Source organism: Lonchura striata, chromosome 1A (genome assembly GCF_050655825.1).
Source record: "Lonchura striata isolate lonStrDom1 chromosome 1A, ASM5065582v1, whole genome shotgun sequence".
Lineage (NCBI taxonomy): Eukaryota > Metazoa > Chordata > Aves > Passeriformes > Estrildidae > Lonchura > Lonchura striata.
Window position 1 is genome coordinate 17,138,504 of NC_140741.1, and position 27,173 is coordinate 17,165,676.

General features: G+C 39.7%; 1 protein-coding gene across 23 annotated transcripts in view; it reads left to right on the forward strand.

The window, feature by feature from the left end:
• Positions 1–27,173, forward strand: part of CALD1 (caldesmon 1) — a 225,761-nt gene that overhangs the window by 76,198 nt on the left and 122,390 nt on the right. For 5 of the 23 annotated variants that reach the window (XM_085570012.1, XM_085570024.1, XM_085570011.1 and 2 more), the window contains one exon: positions 8,427–8,512. The exons of 16 other annotated variants lie outside the window; for them this stretch is intronic. The gene's annotated coding sequence lies outside the window, so the exon portion shown is untranslated. Of the gene's footprint in view, positions 1–8,426; positions 8,518–27,173 lie in introns of all 23 variants that reach the window. 2 more of the 23 variants (XM_085570018.1, XM_085570014.1) reach the window with 1 other exon arrangement.

Sequence of the window (27,173 nt, forward strand, 5' to 3'; positions counted from 1 at the left end):
TATCCAGCTGCTGCATACAGAAAGGGCACAGAGACATTTACAAATATCAGAGATGCTGACTTTGTACTTTTTGATACCTTTTTCATTTTTATGAGAGAAGTTGACCAGACACAGCTCCATTGTGTATAACCCTTTATTGTTCAGGGGTTTGTAAGTTCCATTTTATTTTTCATAGTGTAATTTTTTTAATCCTGTAGTTTAAAATGAAACAAAACCTCACTTTTATGATGTGCAAGCATATATATTTTATATTTATTTTCATAACTTCCAATGGAAAGAAGTCCTCCAAGGAGCTGTTGTCAGGTTAATAAAACTGGAGTCTGAGGCTCCATGGAGCAGGGAAGTCCTTGAGCTTCATTACAAGACATGGATGGTTCTGGATGCTTTACAGATCAGAGATGTCAGGGTGAAATTTAGCAGTACTTGTTTTCAGTAGCCACACCATGAAAGAGGCCTGATGGAAAATCCTCAGTGAATTTTGGATCAGATCATGAAACAGTTTGCCTATGAAACACCACAAAATTTAGATTTAAGAACAGATTTTATTGGATACCAGGCTCTTTATATATGTATAAACAGACTTTAAAAATATGGTTGGAATAAGTGTTTGTGATTCCTTTAAATCAAGAAATGAAGCCATTGTAGTGATTTCTAAGAAAAGTGAAAGTTAGCATGTAAGAAACAGATGCTGATTTTCTGGCCCTGCTGAAACTGAAGATGAAGTTTCTCTCCTATCCAGTTGTAGTCCTCAGATCTGGCAGACTCACTGGTTTTCTGGCTGTTGACTGTTCTTAGCAATAACCTCTGGCCAAAATACACCATCTTTCTGGATGACCAGTGCCCTAGGCTTATTAATGTCTGTGAATCCTCTGTGAATGTTTAGGACATAAATGCAGAGCATTTTCATTCCACATCTTGGTAGGCTTGATGCTTTGAATTGATTCCAGTCGAATGCTGTCAATCAGTGCAGAATAAAGTAATTCTAATAGAGAAGTATTTCAGACCTACTTATTTTGACTTGTCACTGTTGGCACGGGGAAGAACTCTGCACAGAAATTGGTGAGTTTTCACGCAACTGCTGCATTCTTCTAGAGTAAAATGGACCATTTGAACAAAAAAACCTCATAAAAATCACCAGAATGAGTGTGCATGCATAATAGCAAACTCCCAACCAGTCTTGTTAAATCCATGTTTTACACTGTCAAGCAGTCATGGAATGCATAACAATAGTCTGGCTATAGGTCAAGGGCCTGTTTGTTCTTTCATATTTCTCCTTAAGCTGGCAAGTGGACACACTTTCTGTCAAAGAGAAGATGCCAAAGGAAAGGCCAGGGTTTTTTTCCAAGTTATTTTTGAAAGGCCTTGATTCTTGGATGTCTGATTGGGATATTTTAGACCTGGCTGTCATTACTCTGGAAATCAAAAATGCTGCAGCAGCTTAATACAGGCAGCCAAAATCATTAAAAGCATTCCAAAAAAAATCATCTAAAGATACAGTTTTGCTCAGCTGCACAAAACAGCAAGGCATTAATTGTAAGCTTAGCAGGGGATTCATATCTTCTGCCTTACATCAGTTTTTAACCAAAATTAAGTGTCTCCTTTGAAGAGCAAAAGATGGGGTCTGCTGTGTTCTCTTCTCTGTTCTCATGCACATCCACACGCGTTTCTGTAGCAGAAGTTTCTGTGCTTGGGGTTCCTTCTCTTTTATGTGCACATAAAATGGAATTTTGAGCTGGATTCTGTGGGAGCCTGAGCTGCAGGATCCAAGTTGGGCTGTGTGCTTTGCCTGTCTCCCAGAGGTGAGGAGTAGCTCCACTGGGTGGAAGCACCTTCTTGGCTGTGAATTCCTTCAGCACTGTCAAGGAGAAGGAAGGAGAGGCTGCTGTGAGCTCAGGTCTGTCTGATACCTGGCACATGGATCACTGGGTGCCATCCTTGTGCTCAAAGGGGGAGACTTGTAACAGCTCATCTCTTTCTTTTGTTTTATCTTGCTTCTCAAATGTCAGCCTGGGGTTATTCATGGCTTGTTCCAAATCTGACAGCACAGTTCTGTCCTGCCTTTTCAAAGGTGATTCTTCAAATACATTGTTCCAAAGACTTGTTTTAAACTTGGTTTTTCTGCATATTTTTGCCTTTTTTTAATCTGCTGCTGGCATAAAACCCGTGAAACTGAACAGCTCTAATCAGAATTATTTCTTGGGCAACTATGAAAGCAGCAGTTTGAGATACTATATCAAATTCTCTTTTAGTCCCAAAGTAAGTGTTACAGTGAATACCTTGGAGTTTGTAACTTTTCCTGTACAAAGATTGCCTGTTTCTGTGGTATTGGACTACAACAGATCATCTCTTCCAGACTCAGGTTATCTACCTGCAGAAAAGAGATCGTGATTCTGAATTACTTTCAACCCTGTGTTAGCTGCAAGGTGTCAAGTGGCTTTCCTGGTATTCATTTTTAAAGAAATCTTTAAAAGATACCTTCTTTCTGTAGTGTAAAATGGCTTTATGATCAAGCTGCCAGGCATTGCTTTTTCTGTGTCTATCTCAAAGTTCTTAACAGAGGAGTTCGGCATCATTTTCCTTTTTGTCACTCTGACAAAATGAAGCACAGAAAAAAGAAAAATGATTGCTGTGACAGCACCAAATTGGAGGTGATGCCAGCCAAGTGCTTTGTCCCCTGTGTCATGCTGTGCTTTGAAGGGCACTAATCTCCCAGTCCAAATAACATCAAACATGTTCCCAAAACCATTGAAATATTCATTCCTCAAGGAGATAGATGGGATATGAAAGCAGGAAGTATACATTTTACAACAGCTAGCAGTATCACAGAGCTGTAGCAAATGACAAATCTTTTGAAAAATTCAGCAAAGAGTAGAATTAGGTTAATTTCTTAAGAGAGATTCAAGAAACAGCATAACTTGTGCTCTGTCACCTGACATGTTAGCATGCACAGGTGAGCCAGACTGCTATGTTGTTTTAACCCATACTCAACATTCCTATCAGTAAATCTGCTCAAAGGGCTCCATATCCACATCTTGTGTGGTACTATCATTAAATCTTTTTTTGCTACTGCCTGGAATTTCATTATGAACAATCACCAATGTAATCGCAAACCTATGGAATCTTAAACACATCTCAAAATCCGTGGAATAAAGTAGACTCCTACCAAATCAAAAAGATGCAGTCTTTTTGTTGGTACTTTATTTTTTCAAGTGGCTCATTCCAACATTTTCCTAAATGTATTTCAACTAAAATATCTTGAAAGAAACTTTCATCAGTTTTCGGGTTTGGGGTTAGGGTTTAATAATTAATGTTGTTTGGTTTATTTTCACTCCCATGTTTCTCACACACAGTTGTTTGGTTGTTTGCTACCTTATCTTGGGTTTTATCTCTAAATGTGTGGCTTTGACAGCTCTGTGACTGTGTTGTACCTTCATATTGCCACACAACCTTCAGTCCCATCCAACTCTCAGCTTGTTATGAAGCTGTGCTGGGTGCATGCTGTCAACACAGCATTTGTCAAAATTCATTCTTTGAGGTTCAGTACATTTCCCACCTGTAGAACTCTAATTGTTCTTCTGATGCCTGTCAGAAAACCTTTGTTCCAAAATATTTTTTTTTTTAAGGGTCAATTTCAGCCGCATAGCAAAGTGTCAGTCCAGGCAAAATGTTGTTTGGCTTGTGTTTTATTCATTGCACCCATACACATTGAAACTGAAGAGAACTAGGTTAAGAAAATGAGTGGTGAAGTAAAAATTATGTGGTTTAGAATATAGGCTGCCAGTAGTTTCAAGGGAGCACTCAGTAGGTCTGGTGGTGTGTACCAAAGCTGGAGTTGATAACCTCAGGGACTGGAGTGTAGGTGAGTGCTCAGCATGCTGTGACTGGCTACCAGAGATCCTTCAGAGTAGATGATGGTTTAAATTCTACTTTTCTTTGTGACAAACTTGTCAAAAGAGTTTTGAAATTCTAAGGAAAAAAAAAAAACCAAAAACAAACAAACAAACCCCCCAAAAAACCCCCCAAAAAACAACATCAACAACAACAAAAAAACCCCCACCAAGACCTCTGTCCCAAAAACCCCTGTCTCTTCAGAGTTTTCTCTGAACTATAAATTCACTGCTGATGTTGGCTGAGGAAATGGCTGTCTGCCCAATATAGTTGTCCCACAAAAATGTACAGAATCTCTTTCAATCTCCTGTAAAGAAAAAAATGGAGCAAAAATGTTGGGGGAAAAAAAATAAGTAAAACAGGATATGACCCTTGGAGTATATATATGGAGGAATTAAAGGATCCTCAAAAAGTATTTTTTTTTCCTAAAATGCTAATGTTTATGTTGATTGATTCCAGAATTGATTAGAGGCAGAAGGATAGATGGGTGAGAGGTGGAAGTATTAACCAAAAATGTCTACACCAAGATTTTAAAAGAGAGCTGTCTGCACATGCAGCATGCACATGTATGCTGTGTTTTTGGATGCTGACAAGGAAACAACATAACCTGCCTTGTTTTGTTGTTTAAACAACATAACCTTTTCCTTGTTACCTAATGCAGTATCATACACTGGGTTGTCATGAAATTGTTGTTAACACAAATTGTCAGAAATTCAGCTTTGTGTTTGAGTGGTGAGAGGGGACTAAAGCTGTACTTTAAGCAAGGCTTGTGCCTAACTGTAGTGAAAAATACTGTGCAGTAGTGAAAACTACTGTGAAAAAACAATTGCTGCCCTAGGTCAAGTGACAGACAAAACTGCTTTAGGTCTTTTAAAAATGCTGTTAGAGGAGAAACTCAGGGACTTATTCTTGTGGTAAAATGAAAGTGTAAAAAAAGTTATCTTGCTAAAACACCCAGAATTATTTTTTTTAAACTATGTCCCATGAAAAATGACACTTTAAGGAAGACTTTCAGGAGCACATGAGAAGTCTATAAACTGTGATTCCTTTCTGTCACATTTCAGTCCTCAGCCTGGTCAGCTGGAAGGGTTGGGAATTTGATTCTGAAGATGACCCTATAGAGAATTTCAAATGTGCTTTTGTAAATGTGTGGGTTGCTTGCTGTAAGGACACCAAAGAGGTGCTGCTTTCTGTGATGAGTGGTGGTTTTCATGTTGTCTCTACAGGTGATTGTAAATGGAAGATGATTCTGGCTGCATTGAAAGAGATTTTCTTTTGTCATTTGCCTCCTTTAAAATGTCTGCAGCCCAGATCTGCTTGGGTTGTAACGTCTTTTGATCGTAGGGGCTGAATAAAACCAGGTCAAGTAATTCCTGGGAACTTCTGCAACCAGAATTGCTAGGAAGCAGGGGAATTCAACACATCTAATGCTTTCCTTTGAATCAGTGCCATACTTGATGCGGTGTCAATGGGTGTTTTGGCTGCCTTTTGCCCCTCCTGCTTTATTAGCCCTGAGCCAGGGCTCAGAAGATGTTCAGAAATCCAGCTTTGGTTTCTGTAGGTTTTTTAAATGTTTGTGACATAATGGGGTGAGTTGTCCTCAGCACTTAGATAAAACAAAACTTCCAGGCTTTGCCATTTCCAGGGTGTTGCAATGAAAGAAGGCACTTTGTTTAGGTTATGGAAAGGGGGATCAAACTTTTTCCAGTAGATTGGAAATAGGCAGCCCTCAGTGCTGTTGGTTTTGCTTGCTAATGCAGGCTTTACCATCTAAGTGTTCCCATACTTAATCCCATGGGCCATGAGGATTGCCCTCTCTGCGTTTCCCCTTGCTACAGAGAACAGAATCTCACATTGGAAAAGAACAATGGAAAAACATTATTTAGTTTGGTTATAAAATGGTCAATGGTCTACTGCTCTGTTTAGAAGTAGCTATTTCTAGTTATAAAGTTATGAAAGAAAGACAGTAGTGACCCCTTGAAGAGGAAGTTTTTTTTCCGCAACTGTTTGGGTTTGGTACTCAAAGCTCAATTTCTCCCACCTGGTAATTAGTTGATCAGTATGTAAGTAAATATGGGCATGAGATGCTCTATAGGAGGTTGAAGAAATAATGAGGTAAATAAGTTAATTTGTGTTGCACTTAATGCTCCTTTTAAGAACAAAGTGCATGATAATTGTCTCAGCTTTACTTTGTGTGTGTCATCCAGAGATTTCTTGAGTGTGAACCAAATAAATTAATTTTATTGAAGCTTTTTAGTTATTGCTGCCCCTTGACTTTGATATTTTGCAGGCTGTATGGTATGAAACATGATAAAAGTATATCAGCAAGTGGATTAAAAAAATTCCTCTGGCTCAATGTTGTCAGCATTTGCTCATTCATGGTATTTCACTTGATAGATCATAGAATCATAGAGTGGTGTGAGTTGGAAACGGTCTGAATTATATTTGTGAGTTTTGTTTCAATAAGGAATTCTTGAAGATATTTGGCAAAATGAATTCCTTTTAGAAAAGTTTTTTTTTTTTTTAGTACTGTGCTTTAGGACTACAGTGTAAAAACAGCCCAGGAAAGAAAAACATGTCCTTGGTCAGGAATGTGTGTGTGTGTGTTTTGGCACTGCCTCAACAAACGTGAGCCTAACTTAAAGGAGGTGAGTAATCTTGTTTGGTTGGTGAGGAGAACACTTAAGTACCCTGTGAATGAGAGCACTCAGAAACGACTTGGTGTTAAGGTATCACAGGAAACAAGGCTAAGTGAAAGCCTTAGAAAGAAAACAAGATGTTCTTCTGATTAACACTGATGTCCACCTTCAGGGCTGTATCTGCAAAACATCTCAGCAGTCAGGAAGTTACACAACTTAAAGGTGTTTCACTGTACTATGTTGTACCTTTGAATTTATATTTTCTTCTTTGGATGTAAATGATGGGGCATTTTTTCCTCACAGCTACAGTAAGTTAAGCAGAGCTTCTGCTTGAAAGACCTGAATCACTTCATGTAGCTACATGAATACTGAAGGGCATGTCAGTCCTTGGATTTTATTAGTGATTGGAGTAGTTTGTCATTTTATTGATGGAAGGCTAGATCTGGATTTTCTCTGGGTTAAAACGTGAAACTGCAATTGACTTTAATGGGCGTTTTATTGAGGCTGAGATAGTCCTGTAACCTGGATTTATGCATTGCACTGCATTTCTTTTGCCAGGTCTGCTGCATTTGGGAAAACCTGCATTCTTCAGTATTTACTATGATATAGCCTTGGGAAGGTTCAGAATGGATTTCCTGGAGGAATTGCCATCTTAGCTGGTCACAGCTGTGATTTTCAGTCTTGGCAGCTCTTGGGGCAGCAAAGGAGTTTGTTGGTTTTGTAAAAAAACAGGATGCCAGTTGTGTTTAGCCATGGTGGAGCACAGTGCTGCATGTGTGGAGAAGACTTTGACTCCCTCTTCCTTTCATCACACATTACCTTCAAAAACTGCATTTGGCAGGCAGTATAAAATTGAAACAAACACCTCAAAATTCTGTAAGATAAGCAAATCCTGCCCCTGACACTGCTGCTTATGGATTTCAGAGAAATCCCGTAAAATTTCACTGCCACTTGCAAAAGCATGATGTATTTTTTTCAGGGCTTAGTCAAATCTCTTGCTTAAGACAGTGAGTCTAATAAATACTCTTAAGCCCACCTGCTGATTGTGTTGATTAGGTGGGAAGGTAAACTCATTTGTCTAATTAAGTGCTGATTGTCAAGTGAGCTTGTTTTTGGTATCTTTCTTTGCCTGGTTTAACAGATAAAAGAAAATTTCTCTGCACCTTGTAATTCCAGCCTTTTGTCTTCTGAGTATATGATGCTAAGTTATCATTTATCTCAGCTATTGCTTGAAGGTGGCTGTTCTACCGCTGTTACAGTCAAAGTACATGTACAGGCAGACAAACAACCTGTCCCTGAAACCCATGTAAATGCAATGCAGCAGCAGCTATGCACAAATAGTCAAAAGTTTTGCATCTTTGACTGGAGGCAGCCAGCAATCAAGAAACTGTGCTGGTCTACAGCCAAAAGAAATAGGGAATTCCCTCTTTTTTTTTTTTTTTTTTTTTCCTCTCTCTGAAGTGATTAATGAGGGCATAATCAGGTTTGGCTCCATATTAATCAGTGCAGTTTGGATATTAAAATTGTCAGTTCTGTTGCTGATGCTTCCCAGGATTTTCTCAGGATTGCATTACTCTGTGGTTGGGCTACACTCATGGCAGCAGGAGCAGGTGAATGGAGCAGTTTTCCTTGCAAGTGGAAGCCACCCTTTTCCCCTAATAGGAGTTCAGATGCACAGGGTGGTCTGACTTGTCTTGTTTGGGAGTTTCTTCCTCACAGAGGAGTCACTGGAAAAAGAAAAGGAGCAGCAAATCAGTTTAGTCAGTGGTGCAATTGTGTCTAGCAGCTGCAGCAAGGATCAAGATCTGTTTTGCTTTCTAGATCATCCTAACTGTAAAGGTTTTTTTCTGCCTTTGGTGCCCTCTTCAACCCCCCACATAAACACTTCTATCTTTCCAGTACCTGTGAATAACCATTGGCTTACTCAAAGAATCCCTTGGGAGCTGAAGAGGCAGCATCTTCCAGGCTCAAGGGCATTATATCTGGTGAGGTATATTCTTTTTATGCTTTTTTTTTTTTTCCTGGAGCTATATTTTGTCCAGTTGAGACAACTTCTATTGTAAGCTGCACTTCAGTGTTAGCCTAGTTTCCTTTGAAACCCGAAGTCTGGTATAGGAAAAGGTTGTTTTGGGATAGTGATCAGTCTGCTTTGGAAGACAATTTGTGGTAGTCCTTGATCAAACTGACTGGCAGAAATTACATGTATATTTGGGAATTTTCCACCCAATTCTTCCTTTTTTTTAGTGTTTTTCATGCTAAGGATTATAGGTAAGTATGTACATGGTAATTTAACTCTCTAAAACATTGAGAAATTTTTCCATATTGTGGCTCCACATTAATCTCCTGGTTCCTGGAAATGACCTGAATGGGAAGGAGGTGATTTTCCCTTGGGAAGGTCGAACCCTTGTGTCTTTGTCATTAACCCTACATGTGGTCATCTTTGCACACAGAGGGTACAGACTGAGGTAATGAGGTCAGCCCAACAGCTACACTAGGTTTCTCTAGGTGAAAGGTTATGAATATGGAGACCATTATGTGTCATTAAGATAATAATGTTGCTGAATATGTCAGCAAAGTCAATGACTTTCTGTTCCCCAGGTGTTCTGCTTTTACTTTGATAGGGGCATGTAACAAAAATTCTGCTTGCCAGGTGGGAGAAAATTTGCCTTTCAAAAGATTGTTGCTTCAGCACTTGATAGGAGTCCTGCTCAGCAATGATGGTAATAATAATAAATGTTCCCAGGCTGCACTTGTTTTATAATTGCTGTTTAGCCCAAATTGCTCTGAGTGAGGACACTCCATCATTCTGGCTATACAGGTGGAGGTTATGATGTCATGTGTAGTAAATTCACCGATTCAAAAGGATGGGACCTTTACATAAAATAGTAACACAATGCTGAGTTTCAGTAGTGGAAACTAAGGAAAACAAAAAGGATTCAAAATTTAAGTGAAACAGCCAACCTTGATGAGGAGGTGAGGAAAGGGCTTGCCTTGAAGGGTTTCTCTGCTTGTTGAGCACCACTCTGGAGTGACTGTCGCTACCAGGGGCTGTTTGCATGATATGGTCTTGGCTTGTCCTGTAAGGGCAAGGTTTGTAAGCATCCCAAGGAATTATGGCCACACCCGTGGTAGAGCTGACAGCTCTTGTGTCTGCACACACTTCTAGAGAGTTTCTGCCCCTGAGTTCTCTTTCCTCAGTACCTTTTTTCCCATTTCTGATGTTCACAGGCAGGTTCAAGTGTCCAGGCAGAGCAAAGTCCTGAGCACAGAGTTCATGTGGTCAGCTGTACCCTGTCTGCTCTTCTGGTCCCTGGATATCACAGATTGTGTCAGGAGATGGAGAAAAAGGCAGCATGAGTTGGGCTGAAGCCAGGAGGATAGAAACCTAAAAGTGAATTTGTTGGGCAACAGTGGTTCCCAAACACATTTCTTTTATTTGCACATGGATCTATAAAGGTTCCAGTTTCAGTCCTTGGGAATAATTAAACTTTAAGCAGTGATAAACAGTGCAATATTCAATTAGTGAGCTGCCCTGACAAAGGCATGTCAGAGTAAATTAGGGTTTTTTTGAGGCTGCTAACTGTGCTGACAGAGAGTTGGTTAATTCTTGAAGGATAATGTTTTGGGCAAATTCCCAGCCTCCAAATGCCTGCAGGCAGACTTGTCCATATTTGTGGTATATTTGAGGTCTAGTGCTCCTCCTTTGGGCCATATATTTTAAGAGGGAATTTTAATGGAAGGAAACATTGCTGCAGAGCCACAGTCTTCTCTGAAACACTTTCCAAAAAAATGTTAAGGCCAAAGGTCCTGTTTTTTCAGGGCAAAAGATGTGAATCCTCTAATATTTACTCAGTTATAAATAGCGATGGGCAAGGCTCTAAGGATGGATTCCTGGAAGATTGTATCAGGGATAGTTATTCCCCAAACTAAGCAAAGGCAGTGGTTGTCTTTTAATTGTTTCATCTTCTTTGGCACAGAGAACACCATTATTAAACAGATAGCAAATAATTATAATAAATCGGAGGTTTTCACTCCTCTCTTATTTCTCTCCAGTCTCAACAGGAACAAAAAGGGATCTTATTTCCAGTAAGAGATGGCAGTTTAGTGCTGGGGGGAATGTTCATGCTAAATGTTTTGCTTCTCCAGCCGTGGCATCAGTGGGGTGGCAGGAGAAAGTGCAACCCCATGGGGTAGGAACTTACCTGGGGTGCAAGAGGTGCTGCTCTTGACCAGCTGGACTTGGATAGGGAACTGCATTTGAGTTATACATTCCTCTCTTCTCCCATCTGTAAATAGGAGGGAAGACTTTAACTTTCCTTACAGAGAAGCTGTTTGAAAATGTTGTTACTTTCCACTGAAAGCTAAATCTGCTTGGTGTCATTGCTAATAAATAGATGAGTGTTGTCTAATTCCATTAACAGCTTAGTTTGCCTCCCACAATGAAATTCAGTCTTTCATGGGGTAAGTCTTGTAAAGATCAGCATGCAATTTATGCATCACCAAAGAGTTAGCATGAAGCCCAAGTGAGACACAAGCCTTGCTAAGGACCTGAAGGCCAGCGCCTCCAGAAAGTGCTGTGACACTTCCAAATGGAAGCACAGGATTTGAGGTGTCTGTACACACTCATGAGTCTGCTGGACCACTGGACAGTCCTGGTATGTCAGGCACCTGCATCATCCATATGCATCCCCAGGAAAATAATGCCTAGCTGGGAAATTCTAAAAAATTTATTTAAATTTATAAAAGCATTGTTTTTTTGGAAGAGGAATGCAGTTTCTCATTTGGCTTCTAATTTTCTCTATCACGAGTAAATGTACAGTAATTGACTGGAAAATGTTGGTAGTAAATACTAAATGCTTGGAAGTAGCTGTGACCTCAAGTTTAAAGAAAAAGTATTTTTCAGACACTGATGTTCTTTTCTGTAGATGTATTTTGTTGGTAGTACTTACCAGAGAAGAAAAACTGACTTCTAATAGCTATTAGGTGTAATTTCAAAATCTTGCAGTTGAACATTTATTTCTACTTATGTAAGACAGGTATGTAACTCTGTAAAGTTGTATCTGGATACTGTAGGATACTTGAAACTTTTTGAGAACTGGAGTAATTTCCCACTGCTACCTGTTGTATGCTATCTGTACCCCAAAAAAATTAAAATTAATTCCCAGTACTCAAAAAAGAAAAAAAAAGAAAGAAGATCTAAGGATTAAATTATTAAATGACAGAATTGCTGCTTTTTTTGGTGGCTATTGGTATAATCATATATGCTAAAGCATTCCAACCAAGGGCATGTGGCTGCAATAGAATTTGATGTACAATCAGTTTTAGGGAACAGCCTGTGCCTTGTTAATATGATCCATAAAAGTCTGTCAAACTTCCTGAAACCAGTCCCTTCTGATTCCAAGTCTGCAAATGATCTCATAGGAAATGAGCTGGGAGAGGCCAGCTAACCTTTTGCATAATCAAGGTAACATTGTTCTTTTAATGCCTACAGTGAGTTGTTGATATAAACTCAATAATCCCCTTCTCCTCTGTCAGCAAATCTCTATTATCAGGCTTTGCAATGATTTTGGTGGCGCTACAAAAGAGGGTAAGTGGGAAGACTGAAGTGTGATTTGAAGACTGACCTCAGTGTCCTTCATTTACTTTGTCACCCTTTGTCTTAGCTGTTTCAAAAATTCTAAACCACTTGCTGCGCAGTGAAATTTGGAAGACTGAAATGTAAATACATAGCACAAGTGGGCAAGATTCATTTTGCAGAGGGCTTAGAGGCAGATAAGCAGCCTGCACCTTGCCAAGTTTCATAAAGAGCAGTAGTAGCAAAATAGCGAGGAAGAGATCTGCCCTTTATATTGGTTTGATATTCTAAAACCTCTCATTAGCAGTAGAAAAGGTGAAGAAAGTGAAAGTCTTGTACTGGAGCCCTTGAAAACCTTGCTCTTTGCACAAACCCAGAGTGCCTCATGCCTCATGCACTTCAAGTTTTTTTTTATATCCTTGGGATACCCAGGATTTCCTCAATATATTTAGCCCAAGAAGGGAAACACTCCAATGAGCTGCTGTCCCTGAAAGCCTTGTAGGGCAGCGAGCCTGAACCTTCCCTGGCAGGGCAGGGAGAACAAAAGGCTCTGGGCTCTGTGACTGTACACAAGTACAATTATGGTCTAGTCCATGTCAGCAGGCTGAACTAACTGGCTGAAGTTAGAGTGAGCCTAAGCAGAGGGCTCTGTGGCACTCTGCTCGCTGCAGACTTGTTAAATTTGGCACTCTGCTCTAGGCTGCAGTCAAATATTTTCTTAACCATATTAGGGTACGTGGAAATTGGCCAGCCAGCAGTAGGCCTTCGATGGACTTACTGCTTGTGCTCATATTTTATAGAGTAGGCAGCCACTGCTTTTCTTTAAAACTAGCAGGTTTGATAGAATACCACAAATAGAACCCTTGAAAAATTGTCATTGAAGTAGAGTAGTGGAAAGAAGAGCATTTCCTAAGACAAAAGACATTGTTGTAACAAAGTTTGCAGTTCCCCTGTGCTTCTCATTTGTAGATATTGATTATCCTGTAAATCAGATCCCAGTAGTTATGTACTGTGCTGTTATTCAGGTGAAAAAACAGTGAAGTGAGCCTGGCTGGCTATGGCATGAGCATTCCCATTCCCTTTGCTGGCATATCCAAACCTGGGGAAGGCAAAACACTGCATTGGTGACTCTCAAGGTTTATTTGAGTCTGGTTTATGGAGCCAAACTCCCTGAGGGTAGTGCAAGAGCAATGGGCCTGACCTATCCGTGTTGCTTCAGAGGTAAGAATGTCTGAAACTTCCCCAAGAAGGGATAGAATATTTCATGGGAGAAATTCCAAAATAGAAAGTCTTCAGTATTTAACTGACAACTTTTAGGTTCTTAAAGGTTGGGAATTTGGCAAGCAGAAGTGTTGGTTAAGCATATTATCAGGTTCATCCTATACTCCAGTAGATTTTGTTATTAAAATTACTTTTTTTGGTCAGTAAATATTTTCATAATTTTTAATTTACCCTGTAGCTGTAACTTTTGTTTCACTAAAATGGTTCTCTGTCCTTCCTAATGTTGTTCTAACACTTGCAGGCAGTTTTCACATCCTCTGTTTGAAACTTATTTGATGCATCCATCACTCTTTTAATCTCTTTGTAAGTCAGTTCCTCTCTGTTTGCTTAACATTTTTATGGCTCTCTTGTGGGTTGCTATTGTCACTGAGGAAATGAGCTCTCCAGAGCTGAATTAAATATTCCAGGTGTGATCATCACAGAGCTGTGTTAGGGATATCACCTTTCTGCCTTCTTTATTTAATGTTGCACGGACCTTTTCTGCTACCACATCAAGCATTATTCAATGCCTACTACAAAAACAAACAAACGCAAACAAACAAACAACCCCCCCCAAAAAACCAGGCCACATTTAAGCTTTTCAATTCCAAATTTTGATAACCTTTCTCAAAGATGCAAAAATGGCTGAATCCATGCCTGTGGTTTGTAGCTCAAGGCTGCCAGAAGGGCTGGAAGCATCACATCAGTTCTGACCTTTCGCCTCTTTTGCTGATGGTCTGTATGATCTTATACAGGTCTTTTGACTACTTGACCCTTGTGTCTGTGCTAGTGGATAATAACAGTGTAATAGCTGCATTTGCTAAGGCTGTGAGGGTTGGTTCAAGTTCAAGTTGGTTCAAGTGCATGATCTGGAAAATATAAAAGAAGTGGCAATGTAAAATATTTGGGCAAATGGCTGAAAAAAACCACATTACACGACCTGTAAGCTTATGCTGTCCAGGCTTGTGGAAATTGAGGAGGGCCATCAATAAAAATCCTGTTTCTGTAGGATGATTTATTTGCTAAAAGAAGAGGGGAACTAAATTAAATGAAAATGATGAACTTTATATTGAGTGTAACCTCTGCAAAGTTCACTAGAGACCCACTGAGAATATGGTTTTAACATGTCCAAGTTTCCTTTGTTGTTTTACCCAGCTGTTAATTTTTAGTTTGTGAGACCAGCACAAGCAAGAATACATCTGTTTGATGGTCTTGGAAGAGAATGTAAGCTTGTCTTTCATTTAGGCATGTTTATATCAGCACAAAATGAATGCAATGTCATAAAATTGTAGCAGAGGCAGGAGTGGGGCATGGAGAAAATATTTTTTCATATGTTCTGAACTCATGTAAATTAAGGCACATTACAGATGATTCTTCTAAATGTAGGTTGGTAAATCCCCTAACTGGCACAGCATATGGATTTACCAGGTTAGAAAATCCTGAACCTGCATTCAGTTGATGTTAATTTGTGAGGACCAGGTCTTTATTAATGATATATACCTGGTGAGGGGGTCTGAGTAGTGTAACATATCTCAAATCTAGGCTTCTTAACCAAGTCCAGTCCTACCTCTGTGAGCTGAGAAATTTGCAGTGATTGTCCCTGAGGTTGACAAAGCCATGCACCATTGATGGATTTAGTAGGCGGAGTTTATATTTGGAAGTGAATACTCTGAAGTGGCTGAGGATAAGTAGGAAAAAATAAAAATCTTTCTTAGTGATAGTTGAGTTTTCCACTGCATTGTAGAATTTGGTGTTTGGAAGGTTACAAAACCACTTGTGTGAAAGTTACTGCCCAGGTGAAGGCTTCTCTGGAGCCATGGATGAGGACTGAAAGGTTCATGAAATATTTAAAAATTGTAAGGAGGGTATGCAAAGGTGCATGAGCTCTTGGGGTAGGAGGGAAGGGATTTTGAATGACTTTTTCATGCCCATATCCCACTAAAACAAAATAAATAGAAATGCAGCCTCAGTATTGAATCCGCTTAAGGGAAATGAAGAAGGAAATATTTCTGCAGGTTTCCATTTTAGATCCATTACAAAAAGGACTGCTGTAGGGCTGTAGTTCAATGCAGGAAGCTTTTCTATGGAATTTTGGCATTAGGTGGACTTCCCAAGAACAGCTACTGTCTAGAAGATATTCCAGCTAAAATCTTCTGAGAGCAGTTTGTAATGTTGGCACTATTTCATCTGAGGTCTGATCCAGCTTGAGCTAGGAGAGGAACAGAGGAGGCTCTGATTTCGATCTAAATGGCTCCTCTACACTGTCCAACTTGCACATAAAATGTTCAAACAGAAGAACGCCCCAACCAGGCAATCCCCTCAAATGACCCCTTATAAAGAATATGAAAGAAAAAAGGTTGTACAGAACTTGTATTTGACTAGACCAAGACATATTTTGAACCACAATCAGGAGCAGAGGACAGCATCTCCTCAGCAGTGAGGGGAGATTGTGGCAGGGGGAACCAAGGTGCCACACTGCACTTGTGGGAAATACAGTCTGTTTTGGATGGCTTTGAGCAGCCTTAGCAGAAATTCTTTCTGCCGCAGCTAATTCACTTATTACTGAATTACTTAGCATCTGCATGTGGACCTTTCCCAGATTTAATCTGAAACTGCCAGGACTGGGTTGAACTCTGTGAGCAGATACAGGAATATTCAGCAAGATGCTTTGGTTTTTTTTTTTTTTTTTTTTGTACCTCAGTTTCCCTGTTTGGAACAAACTGCTCCGAGAGAACCAGATTAGGTTCTGTTCTCTACTTGGTTATGCCAGAGGTGTATTTGGATGTCAGCAACACATACAACTGATTAATGTTTAATTAAATGCAATTCCTGCCTGAGGGCGTGCTTCCAGTTTACCCAAAAAATAGGCCTGTGCAGAGAGGGAGCAGAAATGTGAGCTGCCTTGTCTAGAGGTCTTAGATTCTCTTTAGGAGAGGGCTGGGTTTGGAGCCTGGTCTCCAGAAAAGGCTTCCAGTGGCTGACTTGCTAAATCCTGCTGTGGTCTAAATGTTAGTGGCAGTGCTATAGGCAGAAGAGTTTTGATTTGAGCTGAGGAGGTCTCAGACCCTTGTGGATGGTGGCTTTGAAGGCCAGGTGACTTTGCTGAAGGGTTCACCTCTATGACTCTGAATGTAGCTGTGACAGCAGGAAGGATGCTGTGGTTGGGCTCACAGAGAACCCAAACTCAGAGAATCCAAGCACAAGTCTGGGTGAGCCAGCTGTAGCTTGGACCCAAACTTCGAAGCCTTCAGTGAAATTCTGAATAACCCAGTAGGAGATTTTTGGGTTTGATTTGTTTTCTTAGGCATGAGTTGGCAGCATGAAGCTGAGAGCTGGGTGTGTTCTAGATCTTGCCTCCTATTTTATGTGCCTAAAAGGCAGCTATTTTTGAAGCACTGCTGAATTATTGTCCACCTTTGTTACCCTTGGGACAGAATAATGGTGTTGCTCTGAATGTCTTTTTTTTCTATATGCCTCCTTCCATATGGCTGTGGCATACAGAAAGTGAGCTCAAGAGTTACTACTACATTTACTTGTGTTTTGAGCTGAAAATTGTCCTTATTGCTATTGTTCCACCCTGACTCCCCACTCCCTATCCTTTCTATTTCAGAATTTTAATCACCTTGTCAAGAATTTGATTGACTAGCTTGATATAAAAAAAGATTGTTTTATGACTTTTAATAATATGTGTAGATGCGCACATGAAGTTAGAAGTGCATCTTATGTTCCAGACTGCAAGCTGAATGCTAAGGGATACAGCAAAAGAACTTCTCCTGTTTTACCCTGCTTTTAATTGCATGATTTGATAGGTAAATTGTGGATTTGTTTCATCTCCTTACAAATATCTTAGAGTGACTTTTGGAGATGGAATGCTGATGCTGGTAGACTGGCAGCTGTAGGTGATACCAAGTCATGCTTGTGATCCAAACGAGAGTAACAAATCAGAGCTCTATAATAATAGGAAAAGGAATTTCATAAAGAAATTAAATAGATGGGGAAATTCAAGTGAAAACAGTCATGGTTAAGGGGAGAATTTCAAGGACAGGAAACATATATTCGGTGAAAGTCAAAGTTGTTATCTGTCTATTGTATTTCTTTAAAAGTTCAGATTTAGATTATTTTACTTTAATGAAAAGGAATTGAATTAATGGACTTTAAAACTGTATGTTTGGCAAAAAAAAAATTAAAAAATCTGCATCTTGAGTTCATTGCACTTAGACAGCCATCCCAATCTGGCTTTAGATCAGGGTTTTGTATGGTGGGTTGATTGTTATCTATGTTAACAATGTCCATAGTCAAAATGTCTTGGGTTCTGGTTTTGCTACATCTGTCCTTGATTTTTGATACCTTCTGGCTCTGAGTATTTGCTGTCTTGCCAGTTGAATCCTCAGGAACCTTTGTCTGCAAGTGTTTCTGTGGAGAAGGTAATGACCATGCACTACTTCCTCCGTGCTGGGGTTTGTGAGGAGTTGCAGCTTCCTGCTGCTCGTGTTGAACACACACAAGTAGCACTTAGGCTGAAACTGGCACGTAGTATTAAAAAATATATTAAATAATATAGAAGATAGACGGAAAAAAAAAAGATGTTGGTGTCTAATCCAGTTCACTCTATTGGCCCAAATCAGAGTTTACTATTTAATTTGATTTTTGAGCAGTGTATTTTGTTCTGGAGGTGTCCCATGCAGAGCTTTGCAGTTTGCCTCTCTTGACCTGTTACAGTGTTTAATTATTCTTCCCTTTACACAGTTTTCCCAAGGGTCTTAATTGGTAGGGAAATTGCTGGTGTCAAGGGACAAAATCAGTCTCTGTTGCTCCATTTTAAGTACATTACATCTTCTCCTGCCCTCAGGGGATATGAAGGGTTTATCATTCTCTAATAGAAGTGTGAAAATTACTGGTTTTTAGGCTTGGCAAGCTTGACCCTTCCAAATTCTCCATGGACACCATGCTTCCTAGAGCTCTGGGAACTTTGCTTGCTTTCTTCCAATAGTTCCCCTATTTCCTGAAGCAGTGTGTACCTGCAGATATATTCAGGTTTCCAGCCAGGAACTGACCAGTACCCAAGAGGGAAGGAAGGAGTGTTGTTTGTAGCTGCTGTGTTTCCAAACATATGACATGAGTGTGATTTGCCACTAGCCCTGGATTATAGTTTTTTGACTGCTTTTTAAAATATCTGTCAATTACTGCCGCAGTAAAACATTACCTAGTGTTTGTGAAAGCAATTACCAAGCCACTATCATATTTTTGGAGAGATTTAACCCACAAATTGAGAATGCTCAAAGCTGAAAATGGCCTAATTTTGCATGTTCTGGCTACTTGTCCCTTCACTTGTAATTCTTAACTTTCATGGGTTTTTTAAGCTATTAATAGCAGAATTTGTGTTAATGAATATTGTCAGTGATCTCTCTGGTCGATGGTTTGGGCTGCCTAACATATTCAGCCACATTTTGGTTTCATGGGATAGGTCAGGCTGAAAAACAAAATACACTGAAATAGGGAGGGAAGCCCTAGAGCAATGAGGGGCATGAAAATGCAGGCATGAAGTGCTTCAGTGAGGTTCTTGCAAGTGCTTGGAAAAGCAATTAGAGAAACACTCTGGGAGAGTAGGATGGGTCTGGAGCCAAGTTTCTTCAACACCTATGGGCGTGCTTCACATTAATTTTTAGTATCTGCTTTTAGAAATCTTGAGAAAGAAGAGGTAGCGCCATGACAGAAGAACAAACATATTTTGTCGAAAGTAGAGTGAGTCCTGTGGAAGATATCATGTTATTAAAATGGAAGCCACCTCCTACCCCTGTAAGAGGGACAGCTTAAAGCAAGGTGCTTGCTCCTCTAATCCCCCTTGCAACACCATGACTTAAAGACTTTGGAGTCTTTGAAGTAAATTTCCCATAGCAGTGGGAGCATCATCCTGATCTCCTCCAGCCTGGCTTCCCAGAGGCTTCCTAAATGCTCAGGTGCTTGTTAATGAAGATAACAGGTCTAATAAATTCCCTAAAGAAGTAAATTGAGAACACCTACACAGGTGTAGCAATGAAATTGCCACGGTTTGAGCCTGCTGAATTCAGAGTGGGACATTTGGAGGGAAGGGCTCATCACTGTCCTTTAATGCCAAGCTGTTCTTTCAGTTCAAGCCAGCTTTTTCCACTGAGAGGGGAATGAAAAAGAGTGCCTGTCAGTGGAAATATGCAGAACAGAACACAGCTTTGGAAATACAAGGCCTAGGAAATATAAAATTGGACTCGTTACTGTCATGAAGCATAATGGTAATAATTCACAATGGATCTGTTACTATAGTGATACATAGGAAAATCTCTAACCCCCTGAAGAATACAAGGGGTTTTTTTGTATTATTTGCCCAGGTGTGGGTGTGATGGATGGGGCCAGATATCAGTGGTGTAAATCTATGGGTTCAGTGTGGGCAAAACCGAATCTGGCCAAGTTTCTCAGAAGAGACTTCCTGAAGGAATGAGCTTTATTGTGTTGGTGACTTCCCAGCCACAGCACTCACCTTCAGAAATATCCAAGCTTACCTCTCAGGGTGATAACTGATACACTGTGGACTTTCACAGTGCCAGGAAAAGGAAATACCTGCTGTTTCAAACTTTCCCATGCACTGCATGGATAAAGACATATGTTTTTAAACTCACCACCTTGTCTTTCTTTTGAATCTGCTGGAAGTTTTCTCTCTGGACCTTAGGAATATTTTGTGCATGGTACCGTAGTGAATATGTAGACCTTAGCTGGCTGCTAGTTATTGTTTATAAGATTGTGTTTGTGTATTTACAAAATGGTAATTGAAATCCATGGAAACGTGAAATAGACTTTCAAGTATGTTTTGAGCCAGGATCTGAATTAGAATAAACATATAGATAAGTCACTTGTGCAAAGGTAGATATTTGTTTTCCTCTTGACAGTGAAGCAGAAATGTAAACACTGAGCATTTAACTTAGTAATGTAGTAACTTATTCTTGTAGATTTGTGGGAAAAAAAAAAATCAAGTATTTTCCTTTTCCCTCCCCACCTTTTCCTCTGAGGCATTGTTAGAGTTTGTCTGATCCATGGAGATCTGATCCAACCCTAGGAAACTGAAGCATTTTTTTTTTAAATTTAAAAAAACCCTGCAAAACCTGGGTTTGGTCATTTCCCCAAGGCTCAGGAATGCTAGTGATGTCACTTTTCTTTCCTCAGAGCTGCCTTCAAGAGTTCATCTCTGTTACAAAGGCCATAATGGATATTCAAGAAACATTTCAATAAAACCATGGCAGCTGAAGTCTCCATATCATCAGTGGGTCATGGTTCAATGACAAATTGTCCATGAGGTCTCATAGTTGGTTATCCTTAAAATTACAGGTGAAGTAGTACTTTTTCAAGCAAGAGGGTGTGAATGAAGGAAATTAACTGCTCACAGCTATCATGTGGCATGAAAGCCACTTCCATCTCTGCCCTGGAACCTCTGCAAACACCCATTCAAGTATTGTATGGCATCAGTCGTGTATCTCTTGTGTTTTTATTCCATAACATATACCTACTCTTAAAATATGATTTAGGTGACTAAAATACCAAACATGGAAAAAGGGAGAATATTTTTGCATACCTTATGAGTGATAACAACGAGACCTCAGATATTATTGTCCTTGTTTAATAACTTACTACCTTGAAGTTTCTGGGTGGATCTGTTTAGGTCAGTGTTAACAGAAGTGATTCTTTCATCCTGCTGGGAGTGGTGTCGGTGTTGTGCTGCAGTGATGCTGCTAGGAAAAAACAAGGTGAGTTGTTTAATGAGATTTAGGTAAGGCTGACATTAGGCTTGAATGTCGTGGTTCCTGTAGATGTACCAGAGGATTTCCCTGCCCCTAAATACAATCAAAGTAAAAGTTAAAACATGTGGCCAGTCAGAAAACCTCCACAATAGTGAACACTTGGCAAATAGCTGGATTGGAGCTTTGAGGATTGAAGTTATCCTCTCACTGTTCTATAGCTTTTCCACCTCTCATGTGGGAGCTAGCAAATATGTGAATTTCCTGGGATTTGATGTGTCTCAGAGGGAAGCAGCATGAAGCAGATTTCAGCATGTCGTGTTGCTGAGCTCTCAGTTTTAGGTGGGTTGTACAGTGCTGGCATGATTCACCCTGAAGTTTGTCCCAGGCAACCTTTTGGTTTTTCTGTTGGATCCTGCATATTTCATGGTTGATTTAGCTGAGTTCACAGAGCTTTCTGTAAACCATGGAGTTCTAGAGAGAAATTTATGGGTTTGAAAGAATAACCAGCTTCACAGGGCAAATGGCACTGTCTCTGATTACTGTATGAAAGGAAGGTTTGGGTTTACCACTAATTGCAGATAAAAATTAATATTTGTGAAGGAGACATGTATGATTTATTTATAAGTGTTTTCTGTTTCCATAATGAAATTTCCTTTGGGTTTAAGTACAGTCATTTGGAGGAAAAAGCAGAGGTCTGTGGCTCATTAGTTTCTGGTGGTTGTCAGAAGCCATTAATCAATTGCCCCTTTTACCAACATAGGTCCTAATTCAGCAAAGCATTTAGGCACATGCTTAACTATAAGCATGTGTTTCAGAGCACTTTGCTAAATCAAGTTTAATGTGATTCCAGTTTGCTGCATTTTTCCCAAGTTTAAGTTTACCCTGAAATGACAGGAGTCAATAATACATCAGCTAAAGTGTCATGTACCTTCCTCACCTGTCTTTCTAAATAGTCATATGCAAGGGGGAAAAAATGGATCAATTTTCCCCTCATCTTTTTTAAATCCTACCTCAAATGGAGGCTACTGTCCTGAGTAGTAGGGCATGTGAAATAGCAGCCAGGAGCAAGAGGAGTGAAATGTGGGGAAAGCAGTTTCCACTTGATTGTTTTGTTCTCTCCAATCTCTGTTTTTGCTAAAGGCTGCTTGGCTATGAGGAGGAAAGAGGAAGGCAGCAGATCTAAGTTTTGATGCAGCCAGATGAATCCTGGTTTGCAGGATCTAATACGTCTAGGTAGATGCATGCATCTTAATCAACAGAGGAGAAAAATTAAAGTTCCCCATACTTTATAATTCTCCCAAGTGCTTCTAACTACTCTTGTGAAAATTACACCGTGGCTTCCAGCAGTGACTAAAGGACAAGAGTGAGGGTTGTGTGCTCAGTCCAAGCCTTGTCCCCTGGAAAAGGATGCAGTCCAACCACAGAGAATGTCTCTGTCCTGCAGAGAAATTCCATGGAAGGAACAACACCTCAATATATATATATATAATATATATATATATAAAATATATATATTTTATATTTATATATAAATAACGCCAGCATGACTGCCCCCTCCCACCATGTCCACCCTTCTCATTTTTTATTCCAGTAAGAGGACCAAAGGGACCTGGGTTTTTTCTTTACCTTTATTTTTGTATGATTCATAATTTAGTAGAGATGATTGAGAGCTCTCAGAAATTACAGCAGTAATAGACCAATAAGATTTTTTTATGGTTCAGCAGGAAGCTGCATATCTTGAGAGTAAATGTAACCAGCCTTAAAATTCCCTTCAGGAATTGTTTGGCACAGGAAAGAGTATAGCCTTTGGGCAATTTTTTTCCCCATTCTGTGAAAGCCAAAGTGGCATCCATGTATCACACACAGTCTTGAATACTTTCAGACTTTCCAGCAGGGATGCTGCCTGTTGAAACAGCAGAAGCACTTCTTGAGAAATATAGGTTTCCTTTGGATTTTCTCCTCTCAAATGTTGCTGTCATTCAAGCTGGTTTTGCTTGTGAAACCTGAAATCATCTCAGCCTGAGGTTGTATGTGAAGAGGAAAATGACTTCATTGGTTCATGTTTCCATTTTCTTCCCTTTCTGCATTTGACAGCTGCGGGAGGACATGATGGAATGGTGCCCATAAAACTTTGCTGTTTACATTGCACAGGTGGAAGTGACAACTGAGCTTTGGCTTTCAGGCTGAAGCAAGGCTGACATTGCTCCTAATGGACCTTGACTTTGCAGCATGCAGTCAATAGATTAGCGTGGAAAGTTTTGCGTGCTTCCTTTGACTTTCTATTGGTGTTCTTTCTATCCTGGGGAGAAAAAACCAAAACATTTTCTATTTTCTGTATTAATAGTTTTATACCACACTTAGGGGGAGCTTAAGCACTGTTTATGTTGAAAAGCATTCGAAGGCCTCAAGGACTTAAAATTTGATCAGATGAGAATCAAAGGGTAGTAGGGGAAGAAGCAGCATTGAGGTAACCCCCTGTCCCCAGTTTCACCCCAAAATCATGTGACAGAGTTAGGCAGAGAAGTTTCATCTTGAGTCCTAGGTCACAATTTTCTCTTGCTGGTAAAAAGATATTTTTATTAGGCATTGACTGATAATTGTGGCAGTGGCTTTCTCCCCAGCATGCTTTATCTCTGGAACCCTGACAAAAATTGTGACCCTCACCAGTTGTTGAATCTTTTTGATAAAGATTGTTTTGCCACTCTAGAATGCGTTACCAAGGCAGGTAAAAGTATAGGCTTTCTGTGGTAGAATTTTCTAATTATTTTTTTAAAGTTTGGAGCATGCCCTTTTGAATTATTTTGCTCTCAGAAAGTTAAAGCAACATTTCTGGAATTTTTAAGATAGCTGTCTTTTTTTTCTTCATGCTTTGATCATGCAGTTACTTAGAATCCCTCATTGTTTTATGCTTTTTAAGAAGTTTAGGGGGCTTCACATCTTACCTTTTTGACTTGCTAAGCAGTGTGTTTGAGAATTGCAGCTTCATCAGGGGCAAAAACTGTGGGATCTGTGCAAAACTGTCCTTACAGATGCTGAGCAAATATTGGTGGTCTTGTAAGTGTGAATCTTTAGCCATCCATAGAAGGCACTTGACAACAACAGAGGTTAGATCTTGAAGAATTAAATAAAATGTGTGTGGTTTTTTCACAGTTTATGAAATTTAACAAAGGAAAAGGGAAAGGATGGTCAGGCAAGAAAGGGAGAAATGGTGGAATATGTGTGATTAATACAGTTTTAACTTTGCTGTCTGTGATGACACTATGCAGTGATGAAGTGGATGTATTCTGTGATTTATTTTATTCTGCTTTAAAGTAGTGGAGCTCTAAAAATGACTAATGAACCCCCTTTCAAGGTTCGTATCTATGACCTAATTCATATGTGCAGGAATCTTGTCTTCCTCTTAACTGCTGTGTAAAGTTGAGGGTTGCTCATCTACAGAGCATTAGAGGCCAAAGCAGAGACCCTGGATAGGTTCCAGCACTAATAGCTGCATTCCAGTGAAAACAGGAATCAGATGTACAGTGCACATGATAGTCTAATTGGCAGATGCTATTTACCATATGTTAATTGCAAGTTGTATTATAAGCTACAATGTTGATTAAGGCAGCAATTAGAGCAGTTCCTTGTAAGATGCTGAGTTTTTAAAGATAATTGTTCCAGTAGGGGCTTTTTTATCAGTGTACTACTAAAGCTTATTCTTTAGAGCGAAACCTTATTAATGTGGATTTTTCCTAACCTTGGTTTTGCTTTAGAATCAATCTTATTAATGTGTAATTTTCCAGTTTCTCCAGAAAAATTCCTACCTGAGGAAGTATTCTGCTGTACTTTATTTAGACTATGGAAGATAGTATGGTGTGTATGTTTGCATACTATCTTTGTGCTACATCTGTTGCAAGATAGATCAGTGTATATAAAAGTCTATTTGATGCAACCACCTGTAAGCCTAAATAGGGATTTTTCTCTGGAGTTCTTAGAGGTGAATATGATACATGGAGCACCATGCCCCCTGTGGGGATGCTGCTGTATAAATGAAGTTCAGTTTATGTCTTGTGGACAAATTATAATCTGGAGGGTGGAGATCAGTCTTTGGATTGTGCAAAGCGTGTGAAAAGCCTCATGTTGCCTTGTCTGTGTGGTGTTTGGTATTTCATAGTAGAGGAAAGGGCAGGGGGAAACTGTTGCAAGAACAGGATCCAGAAGGTGTTCTCACCCTTCAGACCAGTTGAACAAATGTAATCCTATAGCTTCTCACTGGTACAGAGTGACCCCAGGTTTTTTGCTGCTGGGGAGACCAGCTGCACAGCCATGGTAGTCTGTATGTTTAAGACTGAGCAGCTCTTCAGCTGAATTTTACTGCTCACATTCTTTAAATTACTTCTGTTCTGGTAACTGAGCTGGACATCTAAAGGCATCCCAAAAGAAAGAGAGCTAGTTACCTGGTTGCCCTAATGATCCTGGTGTGGAGGTAAGACAAACTGCAGAATCAGAAATCCACTATGGATCCTATAGCCTGTAGTCCTAATCTCAAAAATGTACTGAAACCCCCATTCACTACAAGAGGACTTGTCCTGTGTCACCACACTTCCCTCGTGCCATGGTCCTGAGATTTCCTCTGCATGTTGGAGAAAACCTGATTTTCTGTCATTGTTCTACAGCCCAACTAGTCACCCAGCACCATGTCAGTATAACAAGTTTTTAAGATGTAGAAGCAAATGTGAGGAAAAAAAGCTCATTTTTCTTTTCTTGAAAAAAGTCCTTCACATAATCCATAGTGAACAGTGTGTATTGCTTTGAGAGACAAGTTCTATATCCATTCTCTCAAAGTGGAAGGGACTCCAAGCAGAGGAAATCACCATATTGGAGAGGCTACTTTGATTTATGTAATCTTCAAAGTGTTTGGACTTCCAGTCACACTCCAAGCACTCAAACTGAAATAACTATGTCTGCCCAGGGATTTGTCAAGGCTTAGCTGCATCTGTTCAGCATTGTACTTCTCATTGAAGTAGTGCAACTTTTTCTTCCTAGAAGAAGCTGTTTGTGTATTAGCCAAATGCTGCAGTTGTAAAGGCAAGATTGAACTGGTGAAATAGTATGTGTGAGGGTTTTTGGTTTAGGGTTTTTTGTTTCTTTTATTTTCCTTTTTCCCCCTTTCTCTGCTCTAACGTTTGCATTGATGGTGTGATCCATTATTGTTTGGCTGTGGATATGTCACCAAGGAGGTGGTGTGCAGGGTACCAAAGAGAGCAAACCAGCCCACCACTGCTACGTACAACCAGGCTGCCTTTGTATTGAGGCAGGTATTTAAAAATGGAGACAAATCTGTCACAGAAGTAGAAATTTATTATAGACAGATTTCTAATGCATTCTGTCTGAAATTCTATTAGATTTGGCTTGAAGGTGGAAGAATGCCACACTCTTTGGGGGTTGAGAAATCACTGTGTCTACACTAACTCCATGGAGACTTTCACGTGTTATCTTCAGAGATGTTTGAACGAGCACAGGTGATCGTGTTGCAGTTCTAAAGGGACACCAAACATATTGCTGCTGTTTTGTAGGCTTAGAACAAGATGATACTTGGGACTTGTCTGAACTTTCTTCTGTTTTCTGCATCCTCCTCCTCCCTCCATTGTTTTAAATGATTTAGATGTCACTTATGGTTTTATAGAGAGGTCCTTCAACCTGTGTAAAATGTGTGCTTTGGTTCTGGCTCAAGCAAGGAGGCTGAAACCAATGGATTTGCTGTTTCTGGAGAAGGCAGCAGTTTATCATCTTCTGCCACATTTGTCACTGCTCTCTCTTGCTTTTCAGAACATAACACTGAAAGCATTTGGCAGAAACCAGTTTTGTGCTTCTAGGAAATGAATAATTTGTTTCTTTCAGAGAAAGGGGCCTTTTTTTTTTTCCTGTAAAAAAAAAAAAAAAAAAAGTAATAATACTGAAAAAGCTGTTTCACTGCTTGACACACTGGGAGGCCCCCATGTAAAGTCTTCATTCACAGAACATATCTGTGGCTGTATTTTCTTTCTTTTATAATGAGCTTTTTGTAAA